The sequence below is a fragment of the Anolis sagrei genome, chromosome 10 (genome assembly GCF_037176765.1).
Source record: "Anolis sagrei isolate rAnoSag1 chromosome 10, rAnoSag1.mat, whole genome shotgun sequence".
In the NCBI taxonomy this organism is placed as follows: domain Eukaryota; kingdom Metazoa; phylum Chordata; class Lepidosauria; order Squamata; family Dactyloidae; genus Anolis; species Anolis sagrei.
The window spans coordinates 32,653,256-32,665,116 of NC_090030.1; the positions used below are offsets into that span (position 1 = coordinate 32,653,256).

At 37.8% G+C, this 11,861-nt stretch overlaps 1 protein-coding gene across 1 annotated transcript in view; it reads right to left on the bottom strand.

The window, feature by feature from the left end:
- NEXMIF (neurite extension and migration factor) overlaps positions 1-11,652 on the bottom strand; it is a 332,310-nt gene extending 320,658 nt beyond the window's left edge. Inside the window, exon 1 of the mRNA XM_067471681.1 lies at positions 11,312-11,652. The gene's annotated coding sequence lies outside the window, so the exon portion shown is untranslated. The remainder of the gene's footprint in view (positions 1-11,311) is intronic.
- Between the last annotated feature and the right edge of the window lie 209 nt (positions 11,653-11,861).

The window sequence follows — 11,861 nt, forward strand, 5'->3', positions numbered from 1 at the left end:
TGGGTTATATGGCTGTGTGGATGCAGCCTTAAGAGAGTCCCCAGGATTTGGGGCTTGAAAACAACTTGGCACCTGAAGAAACTAATGAGCATATAGACAGGCGGGTGGAAATTAGCCAAAACAGACAGCTCAGCCAAGGCTTTCGCCGTTCTGCCAGGCTTCGAGAGATAAGGATGAGAGGCATTCAGGGAAAATGAAACCAGTTTCTGAGTGCTTGGAATGGCTTAACGAGGGGATATAAAGTTCCAACCATGGGAAATATAGTCAGATGAAGCATCGTTTTAGAACCCTGCTAAGTTCTTGTTCTTGTCTTATGGAAGCCTTGCTTGGAAGATTCATGTTTAAGGATTTCTTGTTTACGGTTTGACTCTTCGTCTCTTGTGATTATGTACGCATGCTTCGGATCAATGTTTTCCTCGTTCTTTGGATTTTATTAGAGAAATCTGGACGTTGTTTTGAACTTTGCTGAACCCTACCTTGGAATACTTTGTTCCTGCTTATCTTCCTACCTAATTGGATTTACTTATTCCCTTCCTACCTTGGAAGACTTGGTTCCTGCTTATCTTCCTACCTAATTGGATTTACTTATTCTCTTCCTACCTTGGAATCCTTGGTTCCTGCTTATCTTCCTACCTAATTGGATTTACTTATTCCCTTCCTACCTTGGAATCCTTGGTTCCTGCTTATCTTCCTACCTAATTGGATTTACTTATTCCCTTCCTACCTTGGAATACTTTGTTCCTGCTTATCTTCCTACCTAATTGGATTTACTTATTCCCTTCCTACCTTGGAATACTTGGTTCCTGCTTATCTTCCTACCTAACTGGATTTACTTATTCTCTTCCTACCTTGGAATACTTTGTTCCTGCTTATCTTCCTACCTAACTGGATTTACTTATTCTCTTCCTACCTTGGAATACTTTGTTCCTGCTTATCTTCATACCAATTGGATTTACTTATTCCCTTCGTACCTTGGAATACTTGGTTCCTGCTTATCTTCCTACCTAATTGGATTTACTTATTCTCTTCCTACCTTGGAATACTTGGTTCCTGCTTATCTTCCTACCTAATTGGATTTACTTATTCTCTTCCTACCTTGGAATCCTTGGTTCCTGCTTATCTTCCTACCTAATTGGATTTACTTATTCTCTTCCTACCTTGGAATCCTTGGTTCCTGCTTATCTTCCTACCTAATTGGATTTACTTATTCTCTTCCTACCTTGGAATCCTTGGTTCCTGCTTATCTTCCTACCTAATTGGATTTACTTATTCTCTTCCTACCTTGGAATCCTTGGTTCCTGCTTATCTTCCTACCAAATTGGATTTACTTATTCTCTTCCTACCTTGGAATCCTTGGTTCCTGCTTATCTTCCTACCTAATTGGATTTACTTATTCTCTTCCTACCTTGGAATCCTTGGTTCCTGCTTATCTTCCTACCTAACTGGATTTACTTATTCTCTTCCTACCTTGGAATCCTTGGTTCCTGCTTATCTTCCTACCTAATTGGATTTACTTATTCTCTTCCTACCTTGGAATCCTTGGTTCCTGCTTATCTTCCTACCAAATTGGATTTACTTATTCTCTTCCTACCTTGGAAGACTTGGTTCCTGCTTATCTTCCTACCTAATTGGATTTACTTATTCTCTTCCTACCTTGGAATCCTTGGTTCCTGCTTATCTTCCTACCTAATTGGATTTACTTATTCTCTTCCTACCTTGGAATCCTTGGTTCCTGCTTATCTTCCTACCTAATTGGATTTACTTATTCTCTTCCTACCTTGGAAGACTTGGTTCCTGCTTATCTTCCTACCTAATTGGATTTACTTATTCTCTTCCTACCTTGGAAGACTTGGTTCCTGCTTATCTTCCTACCTAATTGGATTTACTTATTCTCTTCCTACCTTGGAAGACTTGGTTCCTGCTTATCTTCCTACCAAATTGGATTTACTTATTCTCTTCCTACCTTGGAATACTTGGTTCCTGCTTATCTTCCTACCTAATTGGATTTACTTATTCTCTTCCTACCTTGGAATCCTTGGTTCCTGCTTATCTTCCTACCTAATTGGATTTACTTATTCTCTTCCTACCTTGGAATCCTTGGTTCCTGCTTATCTTCCTACCTAATTGGATTTACTTATTCTCTTCCTACCTTGGAATCCTTGGTTCCTGCTTATCTTCCTACCTAATTGGATTTACTTATTCTCTTCCTACCTTGGAATCCTTGGTTCCTGCTTATTTTCCTACCTAATTGGATTTACTTATTCTCTTCCTACCTTGGAATACTTTGTTCCTGCTTATTTTCCTACCTAATTGGATTTACTTATTCTCTTCCTACCTTGGAATCCTTGGTTCCTGCTTATCTTCCTACCTAATTGGATTTACTTATTCTCTTCCTACCTTGGAATCCTTGGTTCCTGCTTATCTTCCTACCTAATTGGATTTACTTATTCTCTTCCTACCTTGGAAGACTTGGTTCCTGCTTATCTTCCTACCTAATTGGATTTACTTATTCTCTTCCTACCTTGGAATACTTTGTTCCTGCTTATCTTCCTACCTAATTGGATTTACTTATTCTCTTCCTACCTTGGAATACTTTGTTCCTGCTTATCTTCCTACCTAATTGGATTTACTTATTCTCTTCCTACCTTGGAATCCTTGGTTCCTGCTTATCTTCCTACCTAATTGGATTTACTTATTCTCTTCCTACCTTGGAATCCTTGGTTCCTGCTTATCTTCCTACCTAATTGGATTTACTTATTCTCTTCCTACCTTGGAATCCTTGGTTCCTGCTTATCTTCCTACCTAATTGGATTTACTTATTCTCTCCCTACCTTGGAATCCTTGGTTCCTGCTTATTTTCCTACCTAATTGGATTTACCCATTCTCTTCCTACCTTGGAATCCTTGGTTCCTGCTTATTTTCCTACCTAATTGGAATTACTTATTCTCTTCCTACCTTGGAATCCTTGGTTCCTGCTTATCTTCCTACCTAATTGGAATTACTTATTCTCTTCCTACCTTGGAATCCTTGGTTCCTGCTTATCTTCCTACCTAATTGGAATTACTTATTCTCTTCCTACCTTGGAATCCTTGGTTCCTGCTTATCTTCCTACCTAATTGGATTTACTTATTCTCTTCCTACCTTGGAATCCTTGGTTCCTGCTTATCTTCCTACCTAATTGGATTTACTTATTCTCTCCCTACCTTGGAATCCTTGGTTCCTGCTTATCTTCCTACCTAATTGGATTTACTTATTCTCTTCCTACCTTGGAATCCTTGGTTCCTGCTTATCTTCCTACCTAATTGGATTTACTTATTCTCTTCCTACCTTGGAATCCTTGGTTCCTGCTTATCTTCCTACCTAATTGGATTTACTTATTCTCTTCCTACCTTGGAATCCTTGGTTCCTGCTTATTTTCCTACTTAATTGGATTTACTTATTCTCTTCCTACTTTGGAATCCTTGGTTCCTGCTTATCTTCCTACCTAATTGGATTTACTTATTCTCTTCCTACCTTGGAATCTTTGTTCCTGCTTATCTTCCTACCTAATTGGATTTACTTATTCTCTTCCTACCTTGGAATCCTTGGTTCCTGCTTATTTTCCTACCTAATTGGATTTACCCATTCTCTTCCTACCTTGGAATACTTTGTTCCTGCTTATTTTCCTACCTAATTGGATTTACTTATTCTCATCCTACCTTGGAATACTTTGTTCCTGCTTATCTTCCTACCTAATTGGATTTACTTATTCTCTTAAAGTGTTTTTTTACCTGTTTTTTTAAGTTTCACGTAAAGCCACAAGAAATGTTTATATATTATATTATATATAATGTATACATACATACATACATATAAGGCATGGGACGACTTTTTGACACATTGTGTTATAAAATCTGACAAACGGGCCGGACCAATGGCAGATGGATGGAAAGCATTTGTGTGAACTAATAGAAAAAGACATAAACAGATGGCCATCCAGCCTCGAAATAATAATAGTAGTGGCATAGAATACTAGTTAGAAGAGTTAAAAGCACAATCCGATCCCTCCCGACAGATGCAGGAAAAGCACCATCCAATCCCTCCTGACAGAGGGCCATCCAGCTTTGTAATAATAATAATAATAATAATAATAACAATAATAACAGTAACAACAACAACAACAGGTATCCCTTCTGTCAGGCAGGAAAAGCACCATCTGATCTCTCCCAAAAGATGGCCATTTGGCCTCGAAATAATAATAGTAATGGCATAGAATCCTAGAGTTAGAAGAGTTAGAAGCACAATCCGATCCCTCACGACAGATGACCATCCAGCCTCGGAATAATAATAATAATAATAATAATAATAGTAATAATAGTAATAGTAGTAGTAGTAGTAATAATAACAATATAGAATCCTAGACTTAGAAGAGACCTCCAAGGCCCGTCCAGTTCAAATCCCTTCTGCCAGGCAGGAAAAGCACAATCCGATCCCTCCCAACAGATGGAGGAAAAGCGCAATCCGATCCCTCCTGACAGATGCAGGAAAAGCACAATCCAATCCCTCCTGACAGATGGCCATCCATCTTTGAAATAACAACAACAACAACAACAACAACAACAACAACAATAGGTATCCCTTCTGCCAGGCAGGAAAAGTACCATCTGATCTCTCCCAACAGATGGCCATTTGACCTCGAAATAATAATAGTAATAGCATAGAATCCTAGAGTTAGAAGAGTTAAAAGCACAATCCGATCCCTCCCGACGGATGCAGGAAAAGAACAATCCGATCCCTCCTGACAAATGGCCATCCAGCTTGGAAACAACAACAACAAGAAGAAGAGGTATCCCTTCTGCCAGGCAGGAAAAGCACAATCCGATCTCTCCCAACAGATGGCCATCCAGCCTCAAAATAATAACAGTAATGGCATAGAATCCTAGAGTTAGAAGAGTTAAAAGCACCACCCGATCCCTCCCGACGGATGCAGGAAAAGAACAATCCGATCCCTCCCGACAGGTGGCCATCCAGCTTGGAAACAACAACAACAACAAGAGGTATCCCTTCTGCCAGGCAGGAAAAGCACAATCCGATCTCTCCCAATAGATGGCCATCCAGCCTCGAAATAATAATAATAATGGCATAGAATCCTAGAGTTAGAAGAGTTAAAGGCACAATCCGATCCCTCACGACAGATGACCATCCAGCCTTGGAATAATAATAATAATAATAATAATAATATAGAATCCTAGACTTAGAAGAGACCTCCAAGGCCCGTAATAACAACAACAACAACAAAATAACAACAACGATAAAGCAACAACAAAAATAGGTATACCTTCTGCCAGACAGAAAAGCACAATCTGATCCCTCCGAACAGATGGCCATCCAGCCTCGAAATAATGACAGTAATGGCATAGAATCCTAGAGTTAGAAGAGTTAAAAGCACAATCCGATCCCTCCCGACGGATGCAGGAAAAGAACAATCCGATCCCTCCTGACAGATGGCCATCCAGCTTTGAAATAATAAAAATAACAACAACAACAAAAATAGGTATCTCTTCTGCCAGGCAGGAAAAGCACCATCTGATCTCTCCCAACAGATGGCCATCCAGCCTCGAAATAGTAATAGTAATGGCATAGAATCCTAGAGTTAGAAGAGTTAAACGTACAATCCGATCCCTCACGACAGATGACCATCCAGCCTTGGAATAGTAATAATAGTAATAATAGTAATAATAGTAATAATAGTAATAATAGTAATAATAGTAATAATAGTAATAATAGTAATAATAGTAATAATAGTAATAATAGTAATAATAGTAATAGTAATAATAATAATAATAATAATAGTGTAGAATCTTAGACTTAGAAGAGACCTCCAAAGCCCGTCCAGTTCAAATCCCTTCTGCCAGGCAGGAAAAGCACAATCTGATCCCTCCCGACAGATGCAGGAAAAGCGCAATCCGATCCCTCCCGACAGATGCAGGAAAAGCACAATCCAATCCCTCCTGACAGATGGCCATCCAGCTTTGAAATAATAACAACAACAACAACAACAACAAGAGGTATCCCTTCTGCCAGGCAGGAAAAGCACAATCTGATCTCTCCCAACAGATGGCCATCCAGCCTCGAAATAGTAATAGTAATGGCATAGAATCCTAGAGTTAGAAGACTTAAACGTACAATCCGATCCCTCACGACAGATGACCATCCAGCCTTGGAATAGTAATAATAGTAATAATAGTAATAATAGTAATAATAGTAATAATAGTAATAATAGTAATAGTAATAATAATAATAATAATAGTGTAGAATCTTAGACTTAGAAGAGACCTCCAAAGCCCGTCCAGTTCAAATCCCTTCTGCCAGGCAGGAAAAGCACAATCCGATCCCTCCTAACAGATGCAGGAAAAGCGCAATCCGATCCCTCCCGACAGATGCAGGAAAAGCACAATCCAATCCCTCCTGACAGATGGCCATCCAGCTTTGAAATAATAATAATAACAACAACAACAACAACAACAAGAGGTATCCCTTCTGCCAGGCAGGAAAAGCACAATCTGATCTCTCCCAACAGATGGCCATCCAGCCTCTAAATAGTAATAGTAATGGCATAGAATCCTAGAGTTAGAAGAGTTAAAAGCACAATCCGATCCCTCCTGACAGATGGCCATCCAGCTTTGAAATAACAACAACAACAACAACAACAACAACAGGTATCCTTCTGCCAGGCAGGAAAAGCACAAACTGATGTCTCCCAACAGATGGCCATCCAGCCTCGGAATAGTAATAGTAATGGCATAGAATCCTAGAGTTAGAAGAGTTAAACGCACAATCAAATCCCTCACGACAGATGACCATCCAGCCTCGAAATAATAATAATAATAATAATAATAATAATAATATAGAATCCTAGACTTAGAAGAGACCTGCAACGCCCGTCCAGTTCAAATCCTTTCTGCCAGGCAGGAAAAACACAATCCGATCCCTCCCGGCAGATGCATCCTCATCCTCATCATTCTGCCTTTCCTCAAAGCTTGAGGCGGATTACAACATAACGCAAAATTCAGCAGATAATAACATACAAGCCATTGACAAATGGTTGGGATATCAATAACCACATGGCAACCAAACCACAGAATCTTTACTTTCCACTTCCTGCAGCATTTTCCCATTACCAAAATATTATTATTCATAATAATAATATATTCATAATAATAATAACAATACAATCGTTATTCAAATACCAAAGAGACCTCCAGGTACAGTTCAAGCATCCCTTGGGTCCATATGGCTGGGAAAAAGGTGATATAGGAAGGCCAATATTTCCCCGTGGATGCCAATCTGGAAGAGGTAAGGTTCCCATTCCCAAGGAAGGACCATCCATATCCATATGTATATTGATTGAAATAAATTGATATAGATAGATTCCCACAAAAAGGGTTGATCTATCCATCGATCAGCCCATACTCATTGATTGGGGCCTAATCTCCTTCCTGAAAGCCGCCCATTATCAATACACGTTATTGATAACCTGCTTTATCTCTCCCAAAGTGGCTATGCTATCTATTCTTAGTATTACAATGTATTATTATTATTGTTGTTGTTATTATTATATTGATTTATACTCTGCTTTATCTCTCCCGAAGAAGCCTCAAAGCGGCTATGTATCTATTATATTATTATTATTATTATTATTATTATTATTATTTATACCCTACTTGATCTCTTCCAAAAGAGATTTGAAGCAACTATGTATTATTATTATTATTATTATTATTATTATTATATTGATTTATACCCTGCTTTATCTCTCCCGAAGGAGGCTCGAAGAAGCTATGCATCTATTATTATTATAATAATATTATATCAATAATACCACATTATTTTCTCAAAGATGACTCCGAGCAATTATGTATCTTCTATTGTTGTTGTTATTATTATTATTATTATTATTATTATTATTATACCCCGCTTTATCTCTTCCGAAGGAGGCTCGAAGAAGCTATGCATCTATTATTATTATAATATTATATCAATTAATACCACATTTTCTTTCTCAAAGATGACACCAAGCAATTATGTATCTTCTATTATTATTATTATTATTATTATTATTATTATATTGATTTATACCCTGCTTTATCTCTCTCAAAGGATATGTGATGCAACTATGTATCGATTATAATATTATATCAATTTAACACACTTCCTTTCTCAAAGATGACTCCAAGCAATTATGTATCTTCTATTATTATTATTATTATTATTATTATTATTATTATATTGATTTATACCCCGCTTGATCTCTCCTGAAGGAACCTCAAAGCGGCTATGTATCTATTATTATTATTATTATTACTATTATTATTATTATTATTATTATATTGATTTATACCCTGCTTGATGTCTCCCAAAGGAGCCTCAAAGTGGCTGTGTATCGATTATTATATTATTATATTTATTTATACCCCAATTGATGTCTCTCGAAGGAACCTCAAAGCGGCTATGTATCTTTTGTTATAATATTATTATTATATTGATTTATACCCTGCTAGATCTCTCTCAAATGAGATTTGAAGCAACTATGTATCTATTATTATTATTATTATTATTATTATTATTATTATATTGATTTATACCCCCCCCTTGATGTGTCCCAAAGGAGCCTCAAAGCAGATATGTATCTATTATTATTATTATTATTATTATTATTATTATTATTATATTGATTTATATCCTGCTTGATCTCTCCCAAAGGAGCCTCAAAGTGGCTGTGTACTATTATTATAATATTATTTTTATATTTATTTATACCCTGCTAGATCACTCTCAAAGGAGATTTGAAGCAACTATGTATCTATTCTTATTATGATTATGATTATTATTTATACCCTGCTTGATCTCTCCTGAAGGAGCCTCAAAGCGGCTATGTATCTATTATTATTATATTATTATTGTTATTATTTATACCCTTTTTGATCTCTCCCAAAGGAGCCTCAAAGTGGCTATGTATCTATTATTATATAATATTTTTATTATATTGATTTATACTCCACTTTACCTCTCCCAAAGGAGACTCGACACAGCTATATATCTACTATTATTATTATTATTATTATATTGATTTATACCCTGCTTTATCTCTCCCGAAGGAGGCTCAATGCAGCTATATATCTATTATTAATAATAATAATACTTGCTTGATCTTTCCTGAAGGAGGCTCGATGCAGCTATTTGTATATTGTTATTATTATTATTATTTTGATATATACCCCACTTTATCTCTCCTGAAGGAGGCTCGACGCAGCTATATATCTATTATTATTATTATTGTATTGATATATACCCCACTTTATCTCTCCCAAAGGAGGCTTGACATTGCTATGTATCTATATTATTATTATTAATAATAATAATAATACCTTGCTTGATCTCTCCCAAAGGAGGCTCAATGCTGCTACAATCTATTATTATTATTATTATTATTATTATTATTATTATATTGATATATACCCCATTTTACCTCTCCTGAAGGAGCCTCAAAGCGCTATGTATCTATTATTATTATTATTATTATTATTATATTGATTTATACCCCACTTTCTCCTGAAAGAGGCTCGGTGCAGCTATATATATATCTATTATTATTATTATTATTATTATTATTATTATTATTATTTTGCTTTATATCCTGCTTGGTCTCTCCCGAAGGACCCTCAAAGCAACTATGTATTTATTGTTGTTGTTGTTGTTATTATATTGATTTATACTCTGCTTGATCTCTCCCAAAGGAGCCTCAAAGTGGCTATGTATCTATTATTATAATATTTTATTATATTGATTTATACCCCACTTTATCTCTCCCAAAGGAGGCTTGACGCAGCTATATATCTATATTATTATTATTATTATTATTATTATTATTATTAATTTATACCCTGCTTTACCTCTCCCAAAGGAGACTCGACACAGCTATATATCTATTATTATTATTATATTGATTTATACCCTACTTCTCTCCCAAAGGTGGCTTGACGTGGCTATGTATCTATTATTATTATTATTATTATTATTTGCTTGATCTGTCCCGAAGGAGCCTCAAAGTGGCTATGTATTTATTATTATTATTATTATTATTATTATTATTATTATTATTATATGTATTTATACCATGCTTGATCTCTCCTGAAGGAGGCTCGACGCAGCTACATATCTATTATTATTATTATTATTATTATTATTATTATTATTATTATTATATTGATATATACCCCACTTTCTCTCTCCTGAAGGAGGCTTGACGCAGCTATATATCTATTATTATTATTATTATTATTATTATTATTATTATTACCTTGCTTGATCTCTCCCGAAGGAGGCTTGACACAACTATACATCTATTATTATTATTATTATTATTATTATTATTATTATTTATACCTTGCTTTACCTCTCCCGAAGGAGGCTTGACACAGATATATACCTATTATTATTATTATTATTATTATTATTACCTTGCTTGATCTCTCCCAAAGGAGGCTTGACGCGGCTATATATCTATTATTATTATTATTATTATTACTATTAATAATAATAATAATACCCTGCTTGATCTTTCCCGAAGGAGCCTCAAAGCAGCTATGTATCTATAATAATAATAATAATAATAATAATAATAATAATAATAATATTTATACCCTGCTTGATCTTTCCCGAAGGAGGCTCGGAAGGGTTTCTCCTTCCCCTCCATTTGTTTGTCTCTCTCCTTTCCTTCCTTCCTTCCTTCCTCCCTTCCTTCCCAGAGAGAACATCTCCCAGCCATTGAAAGCCTGGCTTCTGGCCCTTCCAAGGGGAAAAAAGAGAGATAAGGGATTGAGAGAGGGAAAGCCACCATCTCCCCATTTTCTCCCCCTATTTCCCCCATGGAGAGCCTCCTTCTCCCAACAAAGGCTGGCAATGGCAAGAGGGAGAGGCTCCCCATGGCAAGCCTCCCCTTCTCCTCCTTTTTTACCCCCCCCCCCCTCCCCAGCATTGGGAGGCAGGACCCCCAACCCCAGCCCCATCCTTGCCTCCTCTACCCCCCATTTTGCCTGCAAAAATAGCAAGGGAAGGGGGGCTTTGCAGTGCTGTGGGCATCCTCATCAAGGCATTGGTTTGGCATGCACAAACACACTGTATCAGCAGAGAGAGACACACTGTATCATCCCCTTCCTACTGCAATAGAGGGAAAGGGGGGGGGGGGGTCTGAGAGCCTGAATCCCCCCCCCCCCATTTTGGCACAAAAGCAGCCCCCCCCCCTCACCCCCCCCTCCCCTGGTTTCCTTACCCAAAATGCAGGCTGCAAGGGATGGAGATGTTGCAAGGGATGCAGATGCAGGTGAGGCAGCCCTTCCTTCCTTCTTCATCCACAGATGGGGGGGGGAGAAAAATGGGGAGGGGGCACCCCCTCCTCTTCCTCCTCCTCTTCCTCTTCTTCCTCAGCAGCAGGTGGATATGCTTGCCCCCCTTTTCCTCTTCCTCTTACTGCATCCCTGCCTCCTCTCCTCTCCTCTCTCTCTATTTACGCAGCCCTCCACTCCTCCACCTGCGTCGGGAAGGAATTAGGGAAGGAGGGAGGGAAAGAGGGAAAGAGGGAATGAAGGAGGGGAGGGAGAGACCCCTCCCTCACCGGGCGCGCTCACGCTCTGGCCGCGCAGGCGCCTGGGAACGGGAGCGCGCTCTTGCTCTTGCTCTGCTCTCTCTCTCTCTTGAGGAGCGCGCACCCCTGCCCTCCCCTGTTTCCGAGGGGGGACGATACATTACACACACACACACACACACACACATATATATACATATGCATATACACGCATATAGTATATATACACACACACACA